This window comes from Camelus dromedarius, chromosome 13 (genome assembly GCF_036321535.1).
Source record: "Camelus dromedarius isolate mCamDro1 chromosome 13, mCamDro1.pat, whole genome shotgun sequence".
NCBI classification, from domain to species: domain Eukaryota; kingdom Metazoa; phylum Chordata; class Mammalia; order Artiodactyla; family Camelidae; genus Camelus; species Camelus dromedarius.
Genome location: NC_087448.1, coordinates 55,062,130 through 55,080,470, shown reverse-complemented (window position 1 = coordinate 55,080,470; position 18,341 = coordinate 55,062,130). Strand labels below are relative to the sequence as shown.

Genomic DNA, 18,341 nt, shown 5'->3' with positions numbered 1-18,341 from the left:
GGGTATTTGGACAAAGCTTAAAATCTAGACAAGAGATCAACACCTTTCTAATCTCCCAGCTGTTACTGGGGGCTCAATCAGACTTAAAACTAAGAAGGGGGGATGGAGTAGACAAGGCAATCAACCCTTCTTTCCAATATCCTTCTCCAGTCTACTTCAGGATTCTTTAGTATCCCTTAATATGCACCACATTTAAATCAGCTTCTATATTTATGTATTTAAATGGCTCTTCATTCAGCTTTCTACCCCATAAGTCAATGCTAAATTTTAACATTCTCTCTAACTGCTTTTTTTGTGTAAATGTCTAGTCTGCAGATTTTTAATTAGAGGCTAGAGGGAGATAAAGGACCTTTAATTTTTCCCTTCCATAAAGACCATAGATTGACTTGCAGCTATATTCGTTCTGATTTCAACAACTGTCTGGCAAATAGCATAAATAAGTACATGTACTATAATAGGAGACCTTTATCAAGTTTATATTTATGTGTTTAATTTTTTTTACATTACACATAAGTATTTATTGAACAAATATTTGTTTAAATTTATGTGTTTAATTTCTAGATTACACATGTTATTTAAAATAAATTTTAGTAGAATTAAAATAATAGCATACATTTTATTGCTTTTTTAATTTGATACAAATTATTCAAATCTTCCTGATCTTCAAAGCTATATGACAAACTGTTTATAAAATTTATATGGAAATGAAAAGGGCCAAGACTTGTTCAGACACTTTTGAAGAAGGCAAAGGTGGAAAGACTTGATCTACTAGATGTTAAAGATTACGAAACTAAAATAATTAGAACACTGTGGTATCGGCACAGGAATAAATAAAAAGACTAATGGAACAGAATAGAGAGCCCAGAGCAGACCCAAACATGTATGGATACTTGATATGTGACAAAAGTGGGATTGCAGAGCAATGAAGGAGGGAGGGATTTGTACATGAGTGTGTGTGTGTGTGTGTGTGTGTGTGTGTGTGTGTGAGAGAGAGAGAGAGAGAGGGAAAGGGAGGGAGGGAGAGGGAGAGGAGGAATTTGAAAAACAGTGTTTATAGAAGAAATTATATAATATTGAAGATTTGCTTCAAAATAATCTAAAGGAGGAAGGAAAAGAAGGTAAAATATGGCCACGTTTCATAATTGTTTAAGATGACTGCTTAGCTTATGAAGGTTTATTATATTGTTTTCTCTCTTTTTAATATGTTTGAAATTTTCTACAATCAAAACTTAAATAAGGAGATGATCCGAATGGTAGGGTGAAGAGTTCTATAGACTTGTTCTCCAGTGAAACAGCTGTAAACGGTGAAAATATTTTTTTTAATTTAAATCTCTGAAATTGTCCTGAGGGCATACAGCAAATGAAGAAATGTTTACTAAAGAAAATCTACTAGATCTCAGTAAGAACAGTCAGAGTCTATGGCACTTTAGCCACAACCTACTACCCTCTTCCCTTCTCTCCAGCTCAGAATAAAGAAGACTCCACTCTGAGCATATGTGGCCAAGAAAATGGAGCTCCCAAATTCCCAGTTGGATCAAGATTCAACTATATACTATCTATAAGACATTTTTGATTCAAGATATAAAAAGGTTGAAAATAAAAGGCTGGAAAAAGATATATCATGTAAACAACCATAAGAAAGCTGGAGCAGCTATATTAATATCAGATGAAAGAGACTTCAAAATTATTTACTATTGATAAAAAGAATAATTTTATTATGATTAAGGTATCAATCCAATAGAAAGATATAATAATTATAAACATGTATGCTTCTAAGAACAGAGCCCCAAAATGCATGAAGCAAACATTGACAGACTTGAAGGGAGAAATAGTCAATTCAACAATAATAGTTGGAGACCAATAACCCCCACTTTCAATATGGATAGAACAACTAGGCAGAAGATCAGCATGAAAATAGAAGACTTGAAGAACTCTGTAAACCTACTAGCCCTAACAGATATCTGTAAATCAACTCTACCCAACGAAAACAGAGTGCACATTCTTCTCAAGTACACATGGAACATTCTCTAGAACAGACCATATGCTAGGACATACTACAAATTCAATAAATTTAGAATGATTAAAATCACACACAGTGTGTTCTCCAACCACAGTGGAATGAAAACAGCAATATAGAAAGAAATTTGGGATACTAAAAAGTATGTGAAAATTATACAGCGCACACCCCTATATTATCAGTAAAAGAAGAAATCACAAGAAAAATTAGAAAATACTTCTAAATAAATGAAAATGGGGACACAACATACTAAAATTTATGGGATGCAACAAAAACTGTGGTTAAAGGACATCATAGCTATAAATGCCTATTTTAAAAAGAAGAAAGATCTGAAATCAAAACTTAAACAGCCACCTTAAGACATTGGAAAAAGAGAGCAAACTAAACATAAAGCAAAGCATTAGCCATGAGGGAAATACAAGTAAAAACCATAATGAGCTGTCACTAGGATGGCTGTAATCAAAAAGTCAGATAATACAAGTGCTGGGAAAGATGTGGAGAAATTTGGAACCCTCATACAATGCAGATGGGAATGTAAAATGGACCAGCCACTTTAGAAAACAGTCTGACATTTCCTTAAAAGTTAAACACAGAGTTACTCTATGGCCCAGCAATTCCACTTCTAGGTAGATACTCAAGGGAAACAAAAACATATGTTCATGCAAAAACTTGTACACAAATGTTCATAGAAGCATTAATCATAATAGGCAAAAGTGGAAACAATCCACATGTCCATCAACTGATGAATGGCAGATAAAATCCAGTATAACAATTCAATGAAATATTATTTAGTAATAAAAAGGAATGAAGTACTAATATATACAATAACATGGATGAACTTTGAAAAACATTATGCTGAGTGAAAGAAGCCAGACACAAAACATCACATATAATTCCATTGGTGTAACTTGGTGTAAATATCCAGATTAGACAAATCCACAGAGATGGAAAGTAGATTAGTATTTGTCTAGGGCTGGAAGGGCAGCTGGGGAGAAAGAGTTCTGACTACTAATGTGTACAGGGTTTCTTTTTGGCATAATGAAAATGTTCTGTAATTAATTGTGGCAGTGGTTGCACAACTCTGTGTGTATGCTAAAACTCACTGAATTTTGAACTATATTCAATATCTTGTAACTTACGGTTAAAGAGAATATGAAGACGAATATATGTATGTTCCTATATGACTGAAGCATTGTGCTGTACACCAGAAACTGACACATTGTAAATTGATTATATTTCAATAAGAATATATATTTAAAAAACACTGAATTTTACAGTTGAATTATGTGAAATGTATGATATATGAATTATATCTCAACAAAGCTCTTATTTAAAAGTTAGATAAGTATAGCAATCTATTTGTACACTCTTAGTGGTATATATCTTTAAGGACAAGGAAACTAAGAAAATGTTTTATAAACTGTTTTAAATAATATTATTGATGGTATAGTGTTGCTATTGTGACGTTGCGGCTTATGTGTATATGTTATGAGAATAAAGTAAAGAATGAGAGAAAGAACCACAGATGTAAAATCAGTTATGTAAAATTCCTATACTGGCAGTATCAGGATGAATTAATGTTTTATCATCTTTTATATTATATATATGTAATATATTGTATTTTATGTTATATATATAAACACTCACATGTAAATGATCAGTTCATTTGAAAAGGTCTAGTAATAAAGGCCAATTCAGTGGCAATGAGCACATTTTATACTCCAAGTTTTCTTCTCTAAATTTCTCAGTAACATGAATCAGCTCCTCAGAAATTGGCTGATTCTTGATCTGGAGGAAAAAAATGTTAAAAACAAGCCTGGAACAGCTTACCATTACAGAAAGCAAGAAAGCTATCAAAGATTAATATGATTATTTCAAAAGGAATCAAGAGTCAAAATGAAGAGGCTCCTACTGAAAAAGATGGGACAACTTGAGCACAAATAAGACTAATAACTAAAATGAAATGAATTAAGTTACATCATACATATTTTCATGAGTTCATGTTGTGTTTGTAATAAAACAAAAAAGAAAACATTTGTCACTATTGGAGTCTCTAAGGAAGCAATTCATTATTTTGAAAATTGTTAGGGGAAAGAAATATTTATCCCATTTCTTATATGAACCCTAAGATAATTAATTAGTTGATGGGAAGTTTCTCTATTCAGGTTTTTTCCAGGAAATAAGTGAAAAGGGAATGAGAGAATTAAAATATCACTTCTTTGTAACCCTTAGGAGTGAATAGATCCTAGTAATTATTGTTCCATGGTTAACATCACAACGAAAAAGATAACCAGATATTACATGCCTCCTGATGTGCTTATATTACCTATGAAGTATTCTTGCCAAAAAAAAAATTGAGCTAGAATTTAATCACACCTTTAGAGCCAGCTACCAGCTTATAAGAAATGCAGTGAAGAGAAACAGGGGAACCTGTTAAATGAAACCACAAGGATGTGATCAACAATGTTTTGAAGGACAAACAACCCAGTTTCTTGAACAAATAAATTGCAGGGGGGAAATGAGAGCAGTGGGCAAGGGAGAGAAAAGAAGAAAGTGAGAGATCTATAGATTAAAAGAGATTTAAGACTCTTACTTTACACCAAATACAAAAATTAACTAAAAGTGTATCAAAGTCCTAAATATAAGCTAAAACTATAAATTGTCATGACATTGGATATGGCAATGGTTTGTTTCATATGACATAAAAAGCACAAGCAACAAGAGTAAAAGTAGGCAAGTTGGACTACATCAAAATTTAAAACATTACTGAAGACGAAATTGGATTGAAATGTTAATTTATGGAATGGGAGAAAATAGTTGCAAATCATTTATCTAATAAAGGGTAATATCAGAATATATAAAGAACTCCTACAAATTAACAGTGAAAAACAAACTGATTAAAAAATGGACAAAGGACTTGAAAAGACATTTCTCCAAAGAAGATAAACAAATGGCCAATAAGCCAATGAAAATATGCTCATCATTAGCCACTATGGAAATGCAAATCAAAACCTCAATGGGATACCACTTCACACCTATTAGGATGGCTACTATTTAAAAAAACTAAAAAACATAAAAATTAGAAATCCAGCAATTCCACTTCTGGGTATATATCCAAAAGAATTTAAAGCGGGGTTTCAAAGATATTTGTACACCCATGTTCGTAGAAGCATTATTCACAATAGCTAAGTGGTGGAAGCAACCCAAGTGTTCATCAACAGATGAATAAATAAATGATATATGGTATATACATACAATAGAATAGTATTCAGCCTTAAAAAGGAATGAAATTCTGACATTACTACAACATGAATGAACCTCGAGAACATTGTGCTAAGTGCAATAAGCCAGTTACTGAAAGACAAATACTGTATGATTGAACTTATATGAGGTACCTAAAGTAGTCAGATCCATAGAGACAGAAAGTAGAATGGTGGTTGCCAAGGGGCTGGGGAATGGAGGAATGGAGAGTGATTATTTAATGGACATAGAGTTTTAGTTCTGCAAAATGAAAAGAGTTCTGAAGATGGATGGTAGTGATGGTTACACAACAATGTGAATGTACTTAATTAACACTACAGAACTGTACACTTAAAAGTGGTTAAGATGATAAATTTTATGTTATGTATATTTTACTACAATTAAAAATTTTTTTTAAATTTTAATTTAAAAAAAGATTTAAGAAACAACCAATTAAAATATATGAATCTTACTTGGATACTGATTCATCATACAGACTTAAAAGAAAAAGGAAATTTCAATGGTAACTATGTTTAATGAATTAAATTTTTATTGTCCAGTTTTTAGGTGTGATATAGTATTATGGCTGCTAAAAAGAAAGAGAGTCCCTGTCTTGTAGAGATAAATACTAAAATATTTGTGGGTAAAATAATTTGATATCTGCTAGAGTACAAACTTGTGGTTGCCAAGGGGGCGGGGGGTGGGAAGGGACAGACTGGGATTTTAAAATGCAGAATAGATAGGCAAGAGTATACTGTATAGCACAGGGAAATATAAACAAGATCTTGTGGTAGCTCATAGCAAAAAAAAATGTGACAATGAATATCTATATGTTCATATATAACTGAAAAATTGTGCCCTACACTAGAATTTGACACAACATTGTAAAATGACTATTACTCAATAAAATAATGTTAAAAAATAATAATAATTTGATTCTGGAATTTGCTTTAATATAGTCAGGGCAGGGGAGTAGATGGGGGCAAATTAGATCAGCTATGAGATGATAATTGTTAGTTAGTTGATGGGTACATCAGAGTTTCTTCTCCCCAATTATGTATTTTTTTAAAATACTTCTTTGGTGTGAACATTGGTGGTATCTGATATTGTTCTTTACTACTGGATATGAGTATAGGATGGATACTACATTTATGCCAATTTATTCTCAGCCTACAATGACATGCTTATTTTCATCCTCGTCTAGCAAATCTGTTCCCTTCTGTCAAATACCATGGAACTAAATAGTTCCCTGCATTCCAATTGCTTAGAAGCCAGAATAAATAGCCATATGCCACATGGCACCATCAGTCCCTGTTCGCAGTCCAGAAATATCATTAGAAATTGGGTAAGTAATGCAGGTCTGTCTGCTGAAGGATATCCTGTAAGCCACAAGGATATCCTGTAAGCCACGAAGTGTCAAAAACCTGTGGACTGATTATTGCCTTACAAACAGGACAGCACTGGAGACACTGAGACTGATTTTTAGGTTAAATTTATCCATGAAGGAAACAGAGAGGCACTGTTTATACAAAATGGTAGGAAACTGGATACTAAACACATCATCTAGCTGCTTCAAATCATTGCCCCATGAGCTTGTTACTGAGTGAACAATGAGTTGTTTCCTGCCATTTATTTTTAAATTTTATGTTTTCATTTTAAATTATAGCATAAATAAAAGATTTTGCTTAAATTTTACCTAATGAGTTTTACATTTTTGTACTTTCCTATATTCAAATATTTCTATTTTAAGAAGTGTGATATGTAACATTACAAACAAGCTTATATCCTTCTACTTTTATTTTGGAATTAAAATGGTTCCAAGAGGCACATTTATTTAAACTTTTCCTGCACAGAATTAAAGAAACTAGAAAAAATTATAATCATAGCCTTATTTAAAATGTGTTTTCTCTCCCTGTCTGAAGTTCCTCTTTGTATCCTGGCCCTCAGCTTTCACAATAGTAGGAAACCACTCTTGGCACATGTTTTATGACTGTAGGACATGCTTCTGAATCTGGTAAAACCAATGTTCACCCTAAGTGTAACAAGATTGTTTAAGCATTTCCTTCTGTTCATAGAGGGAAAATTCTCAAAATGGATTATACTCACACAATGGCGATACAAAACTGAAGGTCAAAGATGTTGAGTTTAAATCATGCCTTGATATCACAGCAGTTGAGTGACCTGAGAAAAGTCACTGAACTCACTGGGGCTTTAGACTTTTTGATATATATTAAGAATGTTCCAGAAGATGATCTTTAAGATACCTTCCAGTTCTAAAATTCTATGCTCCTTTGAATTAACTCTAAGAATTGATATGACTCAGGATTTATAGATAACTGCAAACCCAACCTCCTCCATTATGGATTTTTATCCTCTTTTCCATTCTTTTACCTACTTTCGGTTAAAGACTCTTAACTATCACTACCACAAGAAAAGATATAAACAGTAAAGATGAAGTAGAACATAGAAAACATGCAAAACTTTGGGAAAAATGGAGAACTTTCTTTACTTTGTTTTTACATGCCTAAATAAGTTTGCCTTGCTAAAGATCAAATAAAATCTCTCAAGCATTGTAAGCAACTGATACGTTTTTTCATGCCCATCAAGTACATTTTTACCTAACTGGATATAATGGTCCTATATGATATGAGTGTCACAAAATTCAGGAAGGAAATGAATGTTAGGACTTTGGATTTGAATCAGAAGATTTCAAGACTCTGGACTCAGAGTTAAAGACTCCAACAAGTCTGAGTCTCAATTTCCTCTTTTATAAAATGGGAATATGATGCTTCTCTGACAAGGTCAGTGTGAAGATAAGTAAAAAGGAAGGTAAAAGCACTGCTACATAGCAGGTGCTCAAACTGCACCCTTCCTGCCTCCTTTCGTCTTTCTGGTATCATACATAATTAATAATAAAATAATAATAACAATAACAACAACAACAATAATAATAATAATAATAAGCACCCCCAAATAGTCATTAACTGAAAAGATTTATTGGATGATATTTTAAAAAGCAGCATAAGTCTAATAAGGGAGAGACAGGAGAAAGTTTCAATACTAATCAACTAACACAGAAAAAACCTGTTAAGACATATACCAAATGTAAATGGTAGTCTTCTTTGGATTGTGGGAATACACTTGCTTTTTATTTTCTTATTTATCGCTATCTGTATTTTCTAATTTTTCCACAGTGAATATATTATATTCATAATTAAGAATTTTAAATAAAATTATAGAAACCTGCCTGAACCCATCAATCAAGCAGACCATCACTGCCTATTAATGTGATGCAATAGGAAGATTACAGCACAGCCAATGGAGTGTGTTTGCCAAAATAATTGTAAATAGGTAAGTAACCTGAATTGAATTCCTCCTCCAAAGCTATCAGTTTACAAAACAAAACAAAACAAAACAGGAGATACAGGAATATTTTAAATAACTCTGTGAAAACTCAATCAGAAAAATCCACAATGTGGGAAATATTACAGGACACATAACCTAACTTTTCAATCAATAACTGACTGGAGGGTAAAGAAGAGATGAATTCATAGATTAAAATAGATTTAAGGATATAGCAATCAAGTGCAAACTGTAGACCTTGCTTGAATCCCAGTTCAAACAAACCAACTATCAGGGGGAGGGTGTAGTTCAAGTGGTAGAGAACATGCTTAGCACACACAAGGTCCTGGGTTCAACCCCCAGTACCCCCTCCAAAACTAAATATGCAAACATAATTACCTATCTCCCCCCCAAAAAAACAAACCAATATCAAAAAGCCATTTTTAACTGAGAAAATCTGAACATAGATTTAGATGTATGTTAGATGCTAAAAGAATTAATGTTAATTTTATTGAGAATGGGGATAACAGTATTGTGGTTTTTGCTTTAAAAAGAAAAGAGATATATTATTTATGGACAAAATGATATGATGTTTGAGAATTGCTTTAAAATACTCCACCTCAATATGAACTATCCTATCAGAATCTGCAATACAAATTTTAGTTGTTTCCATATTACAAAAAGAGAGCTATAAAAACAGTTTTATTAGTCAACGTCTTTTCTTCCACTGGAAGCAATAAGACTTCTAGAGAAAGAGAAGCAAGCTTATTATTCTCTTTTCAACCAATACCCCCAGGCAGATAGAAACTGCAGATTCCTTTAGGTCAGAGTTTAGTGCTGTAACCTGCACACATGGGTGCTCACTGAATGTTACTTATTGACCCCCAGGGAGATGGATTTTCTGGGTAATCTAGTAGAAAATATTTTACTATAGAGACAATGTTGACTTAAAAAAATAGGTTACAATTAGGATTACATATTTGAAGTAAACATCTGATATACTAGACCCTTGATAAAAGTATTTATTGGCATGAATCAATGGGAAGCTACAATTTGTATTTGAGTCTTCTTCAGTCACACCCCTTTAGTCCCCAAAACATGCAGCTTTTTGAACAAGCAGGACCTTTCTCAGAATGTTGTTTCCAAGAGGCCTTTTACTTGTGAATAAGTCTGAATTTCAATACACTCTCTTCCAGCTTTTATTCCCCAATGTGATTCAACATTATCACATCCAAGGGATCTCTAGATCAGAAGTAATTTGAACTTTAGACATTAAATAAGAAAATAAATTTTCTTCGACTCTGGCTACTAAAGACACAGTGCCCAGCTCACTTTCCTAACATGGTAGCAAACCCAGTACCAAATCTGAGGTGTATGCAACTTGCATTCCTGTGGCCATTCCAACCCCTAAATAACATTCTGAAACTCAAAGGAAAGAAAAAAGCAAAAAGAGAGGTTTGGTTTGGTTTGACGTTAGCAGCCACTGAAGTCTATACAATGATGCCAATTTTTTTTGGAGACTACATAGAACCCTGTTAAATACATTGAACTAAGTTAATTCCATAAATATTTATTGAGTGAGTATTTACTACATGCCAGGTGCTATTCTAGGTACTGGGGAGGGGCTACAGCATGAACAAAAAGAGTTGTCTCTCTTCTCAGGGAACTTCCATGTTACTACAAATAGGCGGAAGAATAAACATATAATAGGTCAGGTGATGATAGGAATCGTAGAGAAAGTAAGGCATTGTGATAGGTCATGGCCAGGAAGGCCCCTAAGAGACAGTCTGGAAAACTCTTAGACCCTACTGGAGTGCAGGCACAGATAAGGGGGGATAGGTAAAGTCACAAGGACACCCAAGAACAACTCGGTACACAGCAGAATGATAAGATAGTACAGGTTGTTTCTGGTTGTTGAATGGCTGGGGGGATGGGTGGGTGAGGCAAAGCCCGCAGTTCTGTGCTCCTCTACCATGTGGGCTGCGGAGAACACCAAATGCGAGAGGAGGCTCCATGAGAAAGCAAGGGATGCTGCAGGAAAGTGTCCCCAGTCACTTCCTTATTGTTGACGCTTTGCGTTGTTTAGTAGCTGTTTCAGGAATCTTGAGTCAAGTTCTTGTCATCATTTTGGCCCATCCTCGAACTTGAAGCTGTCTTCATGGTCTGGCCTGGGTTGGGCTAAGGAAGAATACAATACAAATAGACATTGCTGGTGTTGGGTGAAAGGGGGTTCACTTTAGAAAAGGTGATCAGACAAGACCTATCTAACGAAGTGACTGAGTAGAAACATGAATGAAGTAAGGCAGTGAACTCTGGGATACATGGAGGGGCTGGAAGTGGGAGGAGTGGAAGCCCTGGTCCAGAAACAGCAAGTACAGACATTCTGAGGCAGGACTGCTCTTGGTAGGAGTTCAAAGGAAAGTGAGGCAGCCATGTGACTGGAAAGGAGTGAAAAGGGGGAGAGGAAGATGATGTAGGGAGAGGTCCTGGGAGGCCAGATTACCCATGGCCTTGTAGACCACCGTGAGAACTCTGGCTCTTATTCTGAATGAAAATGTTGGGATTGAAGCAGAGGAGTGACTGATGTAACTGAGATTGAGAAAGGACACTGTAGCAGCTCTGTTGAGCGGCTCTAGGAACCAAGACAGAAGCAGGAAGACCAGCCAGGAGGCTACTACACTAATCCAAGCAAGAGATGATAGTGGCTTTGACTAGGACATTAGCAGTAGAGAGAGTGATAAGTGGCTGGATTCCTGATTATCTGCATTTGAAGGTGGAGAGCACTAGATTTGCTAATAGGTTAGATGTAAGGTTTGTGAAAAAGGAATCAAGGATGATGCCATATTTTTAGCCTCAGCAACTGGGAAAGAATAGTTGAGATGAGAATGTAGGAGGGTTAGGTTTTGGGGAGAAAATTTAAGTTTGACCTTGACTATATTAAGCCTGGTATGCCTACTGGACAAGGAAAATGAGGAAGTGAAAAGGTAGCAACCTTAGGGGGAATTTAAATAAGAAGTTATCCAAATTGCAGAAGTTTATTTGAAGGGTTAAGTTATATATTTGGCTTGGCCTTCAATTTGAAAACAATGGGAAACTAAAAGTTATAAGTTGTTTTTAGTGTTTAAGTTATGACTGTAAATCTAATCATACTTGGACTGCCAGATTTTTGTGTATTTACTATTTATACTTTACCCACCCTCCCCCAGACAAATGTGAGGTTTACAACAAAGATGCTTTCACAAGCAAATCATTAAACAAAGATTTCAAAACACGAGCTGTCCACAAAGAATTGTACACAAATGTTCACAGCAACTTCATCCATAATAGCCAAATATTGGAAACAACTAAAATATCCATATGCAGGAGAAATGATAAACAATGTGTAGTATACTAAAAAGTAAAGTACTACTCAGCAATTAAAAAGAAACAAATACTGATTCATGCAACAACGTGGAAGTCAAAAACATTACGTTAAGTGAAAAAAGCCAGACTAAAAGATGACATACTCTATAACTCCATTCAAGTAAAGTTCAAAAATAGCCAAAAACTAATCTATGGTCAGAAACCAGAAAGCAGTTGCAGCAGATGGAGGAAATTCTGGAAAGCGGTACAAGGGAACTTCTGGGGTAATAAAGTTGATCTGATGATTGCTAACCCAGACATATAAAATTGTCAAAATTCGTTGTATCAAACACTTATGTGCATTTTATTGCATGTAAATTCTGTCTAAAATACACAATAAAACATGAGCCAAAGGGTTATGTACTACAGAAAAACCTAGGCTAAAAAACTGAGCACAAACTGGGAGCTCTGTTACCCAGCAATCAAGGCAAAAGGGAACCAAATAAATTATCTAGCTGTTATCTAATATCAGCAGGTATGAGAAGAGAAAAAAAATTTTCCTAACATGACATTTAATGATATTTAGGTAAGAAGCACTATATATTATAATATTTTTATTTTCAACAAAACCTGTATAAAGTTGAAACATTTTTGGCTCATTTTGATTTCTAGTAATCCTCAACAAAAGTCAAGAGGATATTAAGTTATGTTTCTATGAAGGCATTTCTATGGGGAGCTGAAGGAGGCATTCAAGGTAGGGTAGCTTTCTAGAGTGCCAACTAGCTGCAGGAATAGAATCTAGAGACTCATTCCACAGAAGGAGGATTCTCACATTTCATAATCTCACCTTCCTGGATGCCTTGGCTGGGTTTGTGACAATAGTTGGATTTCAGATAATTAAAGGTTAACTAAAGTGTAATGTTCTCCAGAGTTGGTTAAAACTAGATATGTGGGGTTCAGCTACTAAACTTGTGTTTGGTTAATTGTATGTTTTGTTATAAGAAATGTTCTAAGAAACTGCCATATTCATGCCCAAATGGAAGACCATTCTTGGGTCTACTTATCCAGTCTTAATGGATGCCTTTATCTCTGGCATTCAGGAAACTCTTCTGCGTCTCCTTCCATGCTTCCCAGCAGGGGTGTAATTGACAAATTAGGCAGGGCAGTACTTTGTTGTGCAGGACTCCCAGCTTTTAAGACATTTAGCATCCTTGGCTCCATCACGAAATACAAATAGCGTCCTCAGTCCTTGTGACAACCAAACAATCCCTCTACATTTTTAAACTTAGCACCATCCCCTTTTGGCGATCACTGGGACTTTAAAAAGAGGTTGGTATCCTTTTGAATGTGGAAGAGCATCAGGTCCCAAATTCAATGGAATCACATGGCATGGAGAAAGACATAATCGTGGTTCAAAACATATGGGGATATACATCCACTTCTGTCACACAAAAACTTTAATACGGCGCTCACAAAACATTTTACTCAGGACAAGGCTGTATCTTTGTTCAATGAGCCTGCCAGGATGAAATAGCCTCCCGGTAAAACCCTCACCAGCTGAGGGAGTTGAGCCACAAAATGCAGCTCATTCATTCAATAAATATTAATTGAATTATCTATTCGAATGATGAAGTTTGTCTGCCAAAAACACTTCGGTTTTAACAAAGTTCACATTGAACTTTTTTTTTCTAGCTACAGCTGACCAAGAAGTTAATTCCTTCTTTCACTGTTAAGACCTATCACATGGCAAGCAGAAAGGACACAGTGGTGACTAAATTCTGCTGATAGTCTGGTGGAAGGTTTTGGAGAAACAGATAACAACATAACATGGAAGTTATAAGAAAAAGAGCTACAGTGGCCTCTCTGAGGAAACTTTTAATCTGAAGGATAAGTAGGACTTAACTAAATGTTTCGTTTGCAGGGGAGGCAGGGGTGCAGGGAGAGAGAAAACTGTTCCAGGCAGGGCCAAGAAGTCCAGAACAGAGAGAAGCAGTTAGGGTAAAAACAGGAAAGTGGTGAAGAGAAGTCTAGAGAGGCAGAATTTTAGGGCTTGGAGAGAGTTTGGATTTTTTCCTAAGTGAAGCAAAACACCATCGTAAACTATATATGAAAGAAAGACATGCAGATTTATGTTTAAGGCAACTCATCAGATCCAAAGGATTGACTGGAGGAGAAGAGCAGCATAGGTTTAGAAAGAGACGAGACAACAGGGAGGGAAATGTTATATTGTCCAGAGTAAAGTGACAGTGGGCAAGACTAGGATGGAATGGGGGCATGATCAATTCACCTAATAATGAAGAGCTCCAACTATGTGCCAGGCACCCTATTAGGATATTGGGGAGTTTAGTGGGGGAATATACTAATCAAACACAGAATGTAAAATTTTCGTCATATTCAGTGCTACAAGGAGAAATATGTGATACTTTAAAGCTGCGAAACAGAACCTTCCCTAATGCTTCCGGAAAGGTTTCCCTTGAGAAAGGGAACTAAATTCTGAGCTTAAATCTGAACTAGACTAGAAGCTAACTGAAGGGCATGGTGAAGAATGAAGACTGTAAGGCAGCTCGTTGACAGATGCAGGGCGCAGAGGGGGTGTGATGAGGAGAGGCTGCAGAGGTGGTAAGCACTGTATTATATGCAGCATTGAGTAATTTGGTCTTTATCCTAAGAGCAAGGGAAAGCCTTCCAAGTGTTTTGAGCAGTGGGTGTTTTATAAAGCAAGCATCAGATTTGTGTTTTGAAACTTGTTGTGGCCACAGTTTGAACAATGGATGGCAGGGATAAACGTGGATGTGGTGAAATGAGTTAAACCATGATTGCAGAAGACCAGGAAATGCTGGGAGGTGGAGGACTCGATGACTGAGGAGATTATGGGGTTTCCAGCTCTGGCTTCTCAGACACACTCCCAGTTCATGACAGGTTAAGACCATACCATCTGACCAGAGGAAGGCGTTTCATCATCTTACTGGGGCAAGAACAAGGTCATCTAAAAATTGCATGACATGTTAAACTGCTCACGGTGGTCTCCTCTGGGGAATGGGACTGGAGAGGAGGATGGTAGAAAGAGGGGGGCATTCATTTTTTACCATCAACATCTGCATGTGACTTTCACAGTAAAAATGTGAATACAAATATAAGCTTAAAATCAAATACAGAAATCCCATAAATTGTTTACAAATACAAGCAAGAGACAGCTATGACTATCTTACTTTATGCCACTTAGGAATGGACTGTGAGCTCTCAGGAGCCCACTCTCACCCATCTGTTGCTCAGGATTGATCTGCAGTCAAAGGCTGGAAGAATTGAGTCCACAATGAATAATGTCTACAGTAAGTATTTTTTTAAATCTTAAATTGTGACTATTATTTTCTCAATAAGATATGAGCCTAACAGTCATGAATAGTGAGAGCTGAGACTAAACCAGGCTTCTTCCTCATGTAATACATGAAGGAGAAGAACACAGAGAGAAGAAAGCAGACGTTGACTTTGGACGAGACTTTCAACACACTGATAGTTCTGTAGCTGTGTGGATATGAAGAGGTGTCCTTTTTATAAACAAATATACATGAAGTCCTTATCTAGGAAAATATCAAAGAGTTAAACCTGCAAGGATTGGTGTCCAACACAGGATTTCTATAATTCTGGGCAACGAACTTTGCTAGGTGCAAGAGGGGGGAGTCTAGTATTACATATGCACTTACCAGAATGTTATAGATTCAGCCAGCATTAACTCATAACCACATTGAGTGTGAAAAGCGAACCTTTTCCTTCCAATAATCCATTTGCCTTTCTTTAGCACTATTAAACTGCCTTTGAGTTTCTTTATATTCTGCACTCCCACTCCTGCTATTTGACATAAATACCATTTAGAACACTGTGGTTTTTTGTTTGTTTGCATTCCACTTACTAACATAGGTGTGGAGAACCTAAAATGGATACAGGAAAAGCAGAAATTTTAAATACTATGTTGAAAAATAAGATCAGTGTTTACTTGCTAACACATACAGTGATAGGGTGCACATAAAGCATTAACTGCCAGCAACTGTACAGAGCTGTACAAAACACTTTCACACTGATTTTATTTCATTTTCTACCATCTTTTGAGCCAGAGAGACTTACTACTGTGTCCCAGATGAATGATCATGATCAGAGTCCTAGCAACTCGCAAAGATTTTAATCTTCTGACTTATGTGTTCTTCTGGAATAGACTGTTGCTGGAAAGGAGCTGGATTACAGGGATCTTGAGTAAATACGCACACACACAAGATGGAATGCCTCACGGTACTCAAGGGCAGGGAAGCATGTACAGCTGAGTCTCACACAACCCTCCGGGAAAGCAAGCAGTCCTCTCTGCCTGCCTGATGCTGTCATCTGCTCACTCAGATCTTTTGCCTCTTGGTTTTTCCAAGTCCATGGCCACACCAAGACTGCAGTCTCAGGCATGGCACAGGAGTTCAAAGGTTATACAGCCCAGAATCTCAGTTGGAGTTCCAATGTTCCTCCCTACAACCCCCCCCCAAAAAAAAAGAGAGAAAGAAAAGAAAAGAAAAAAGACAAGAGATTGTCAGAGTGGATCAAAAAACACAATCTAACTAAATGCTGTCTATAAGAAACCCACTTTAAAGACACATAGACTAAAAATAAATGGATAGAAAAATATATTATGGTAACATTAATCAAAAGAGAGCAGGAGTAGCTACCACAATGGAATTAAACTAGAAATCAAAGACAGAAAGATAATTGAGAGATATCAAAATATTTTGGAGTAAACACACTTCTAAATAATACATGGGTCAAAGAAGAAATCAAGAGAAATTTAAAAATAGCTTGAAATAAATGGAAATACAACTTGTCAAAATTTGTGTGATGCAGCAAAAGTAGTGCTTAGAAGGAAAATTATACACTGGATGCATGCATTAGGAAAGAAGAAAGACCTAAAAGCAATAATTAAGTTTCCACCTTAGGAAACTAGAAAAAGTGCAAATTAAACCCAAAGTAAGGGAAAGAAAAAAAAAAAAACAGTAAGAACCAGAGCAGAGTCAATGAAATTTAAAACAGAAAATCAATGGGGTAAAAAAAAAAAAACCAAGAAAACCAAAAGCTGGTTCTTTGAAAAGATCAGTAAACTTGATAACTACCTAACAGGCTAAGAAAAAGAGAGAAAAGGAACAAATTAGTAAAGTTAGCAATGAAAAAGGGTACATCACTACAGAGCCCATGGAAATTAAAAGGTTAATAAAGGAACACTCTAAACAAGTCTATGCCCATAAATTTGATAATCTAGATGAAATGGACAATCTGTCAAAACTCATTAAAGAAAAAGATGATTTGAATAAGCCTGTATCTGTTAAAGAAATAAAATCAATAATTAATAACCTTCTAAAACACAAAGCATTAGGCCCAGACAGGCTCACTGGTTAATTCTACCAAGTATTTAAAGGAAGAGACTACATCAAAGGTCTACCATCTCTTTCAGAGGACAGAGGCAGAGGCAATACTTACTTTCTAACTCATTCTACGAGGCCTGCATTACCCTAATACCAAAACCAAAGACAGTACAGGAAAACTACAGACCAGTACTTCCCATGAACATAGATGCAAAAAACCCCAACAAAATATTAGTACATCAAATCCAAAAGTACGTAAAGAAATATATACCACAATCGAGTGGGATTTATCCCAGGTATTCAGGACTGGTTCCACATTTGAAAAACAATTAATGTAACCCATCACATCAACAGGCTAAAAGAGAAAAATCACATCATCGTATCGATAGATGGATTTTGTTGACAAAATCCAATACCCATTCATGAAAAAAACCCAGTAAACTCAGAATAAAGGGAACTTGATAAACACTATCTACACAAAACCTGTAGCTAACATCACATGGTGAGAAACTCAAAGCTTTCCCACTAACATCAGGTACAAGAAAATGATTCTGCCTCTCACCACTGCTTCTCAACATCGTACTGGAAGTCCTTATTAATGAAGCAAGGATTGGGAAAGAAAACAAAGAAACATTTAAATAGATTAAGTGTGAGAAGAAGAAATATAGAGATAAGTATCAGAATTAACAGCTAAAAGAGTCAGATCTGGGCATAGGGAAGGAGACTGCCTTTTTACTTTTTTTTAAAGTAAAGTTCCTTTTGATATTATTTGATTTCTAACTATTTGCATCTATTACTTGGATAATTTCTTTGAAGAGTAAATGCAAGAGGAAAAATAATTGCAAGAACAGATGGAAATAATCATGGGTATATATGCACAAAGCTTATTAAAAGGAATACATCTCAGCATTTTTAATGGCAAAAATGTTATAAACTGTCAAAATGTCCAATAGGAGAGAACTTATTAGAAAACTATGCTACATCCACAATAAATGTAGAATTTTCAAAGATAT

At 35.5% G+C, this 18,341-nt stretch overlaps 1 long non-coding RNA gene across 1 annotated transcript in view; it reads left to right on the top strand.

Moving 5' to 3' along the window:
* The first annotated feature begins 8,437 nt into the window (after positions 1-8,437).
* LOC105101805 (uncharacterized) overlaps positions 8,438-18,341 on the top strand; it is a 29,250-nt gene continuing 19,346 nt past the window's right edge. Inside the window, exons 1-2 of the long non-coding RNA XR_004141310.2 lie at positions 8,438-8,608; positions 15,165-15,270. This is a non-coding gene — a long non-coding RNA (uncharacterized LOC105101805). The remainder of the gene's footprint in view (positions 8,609-15,164; positions 15,271-18,341) is intronic.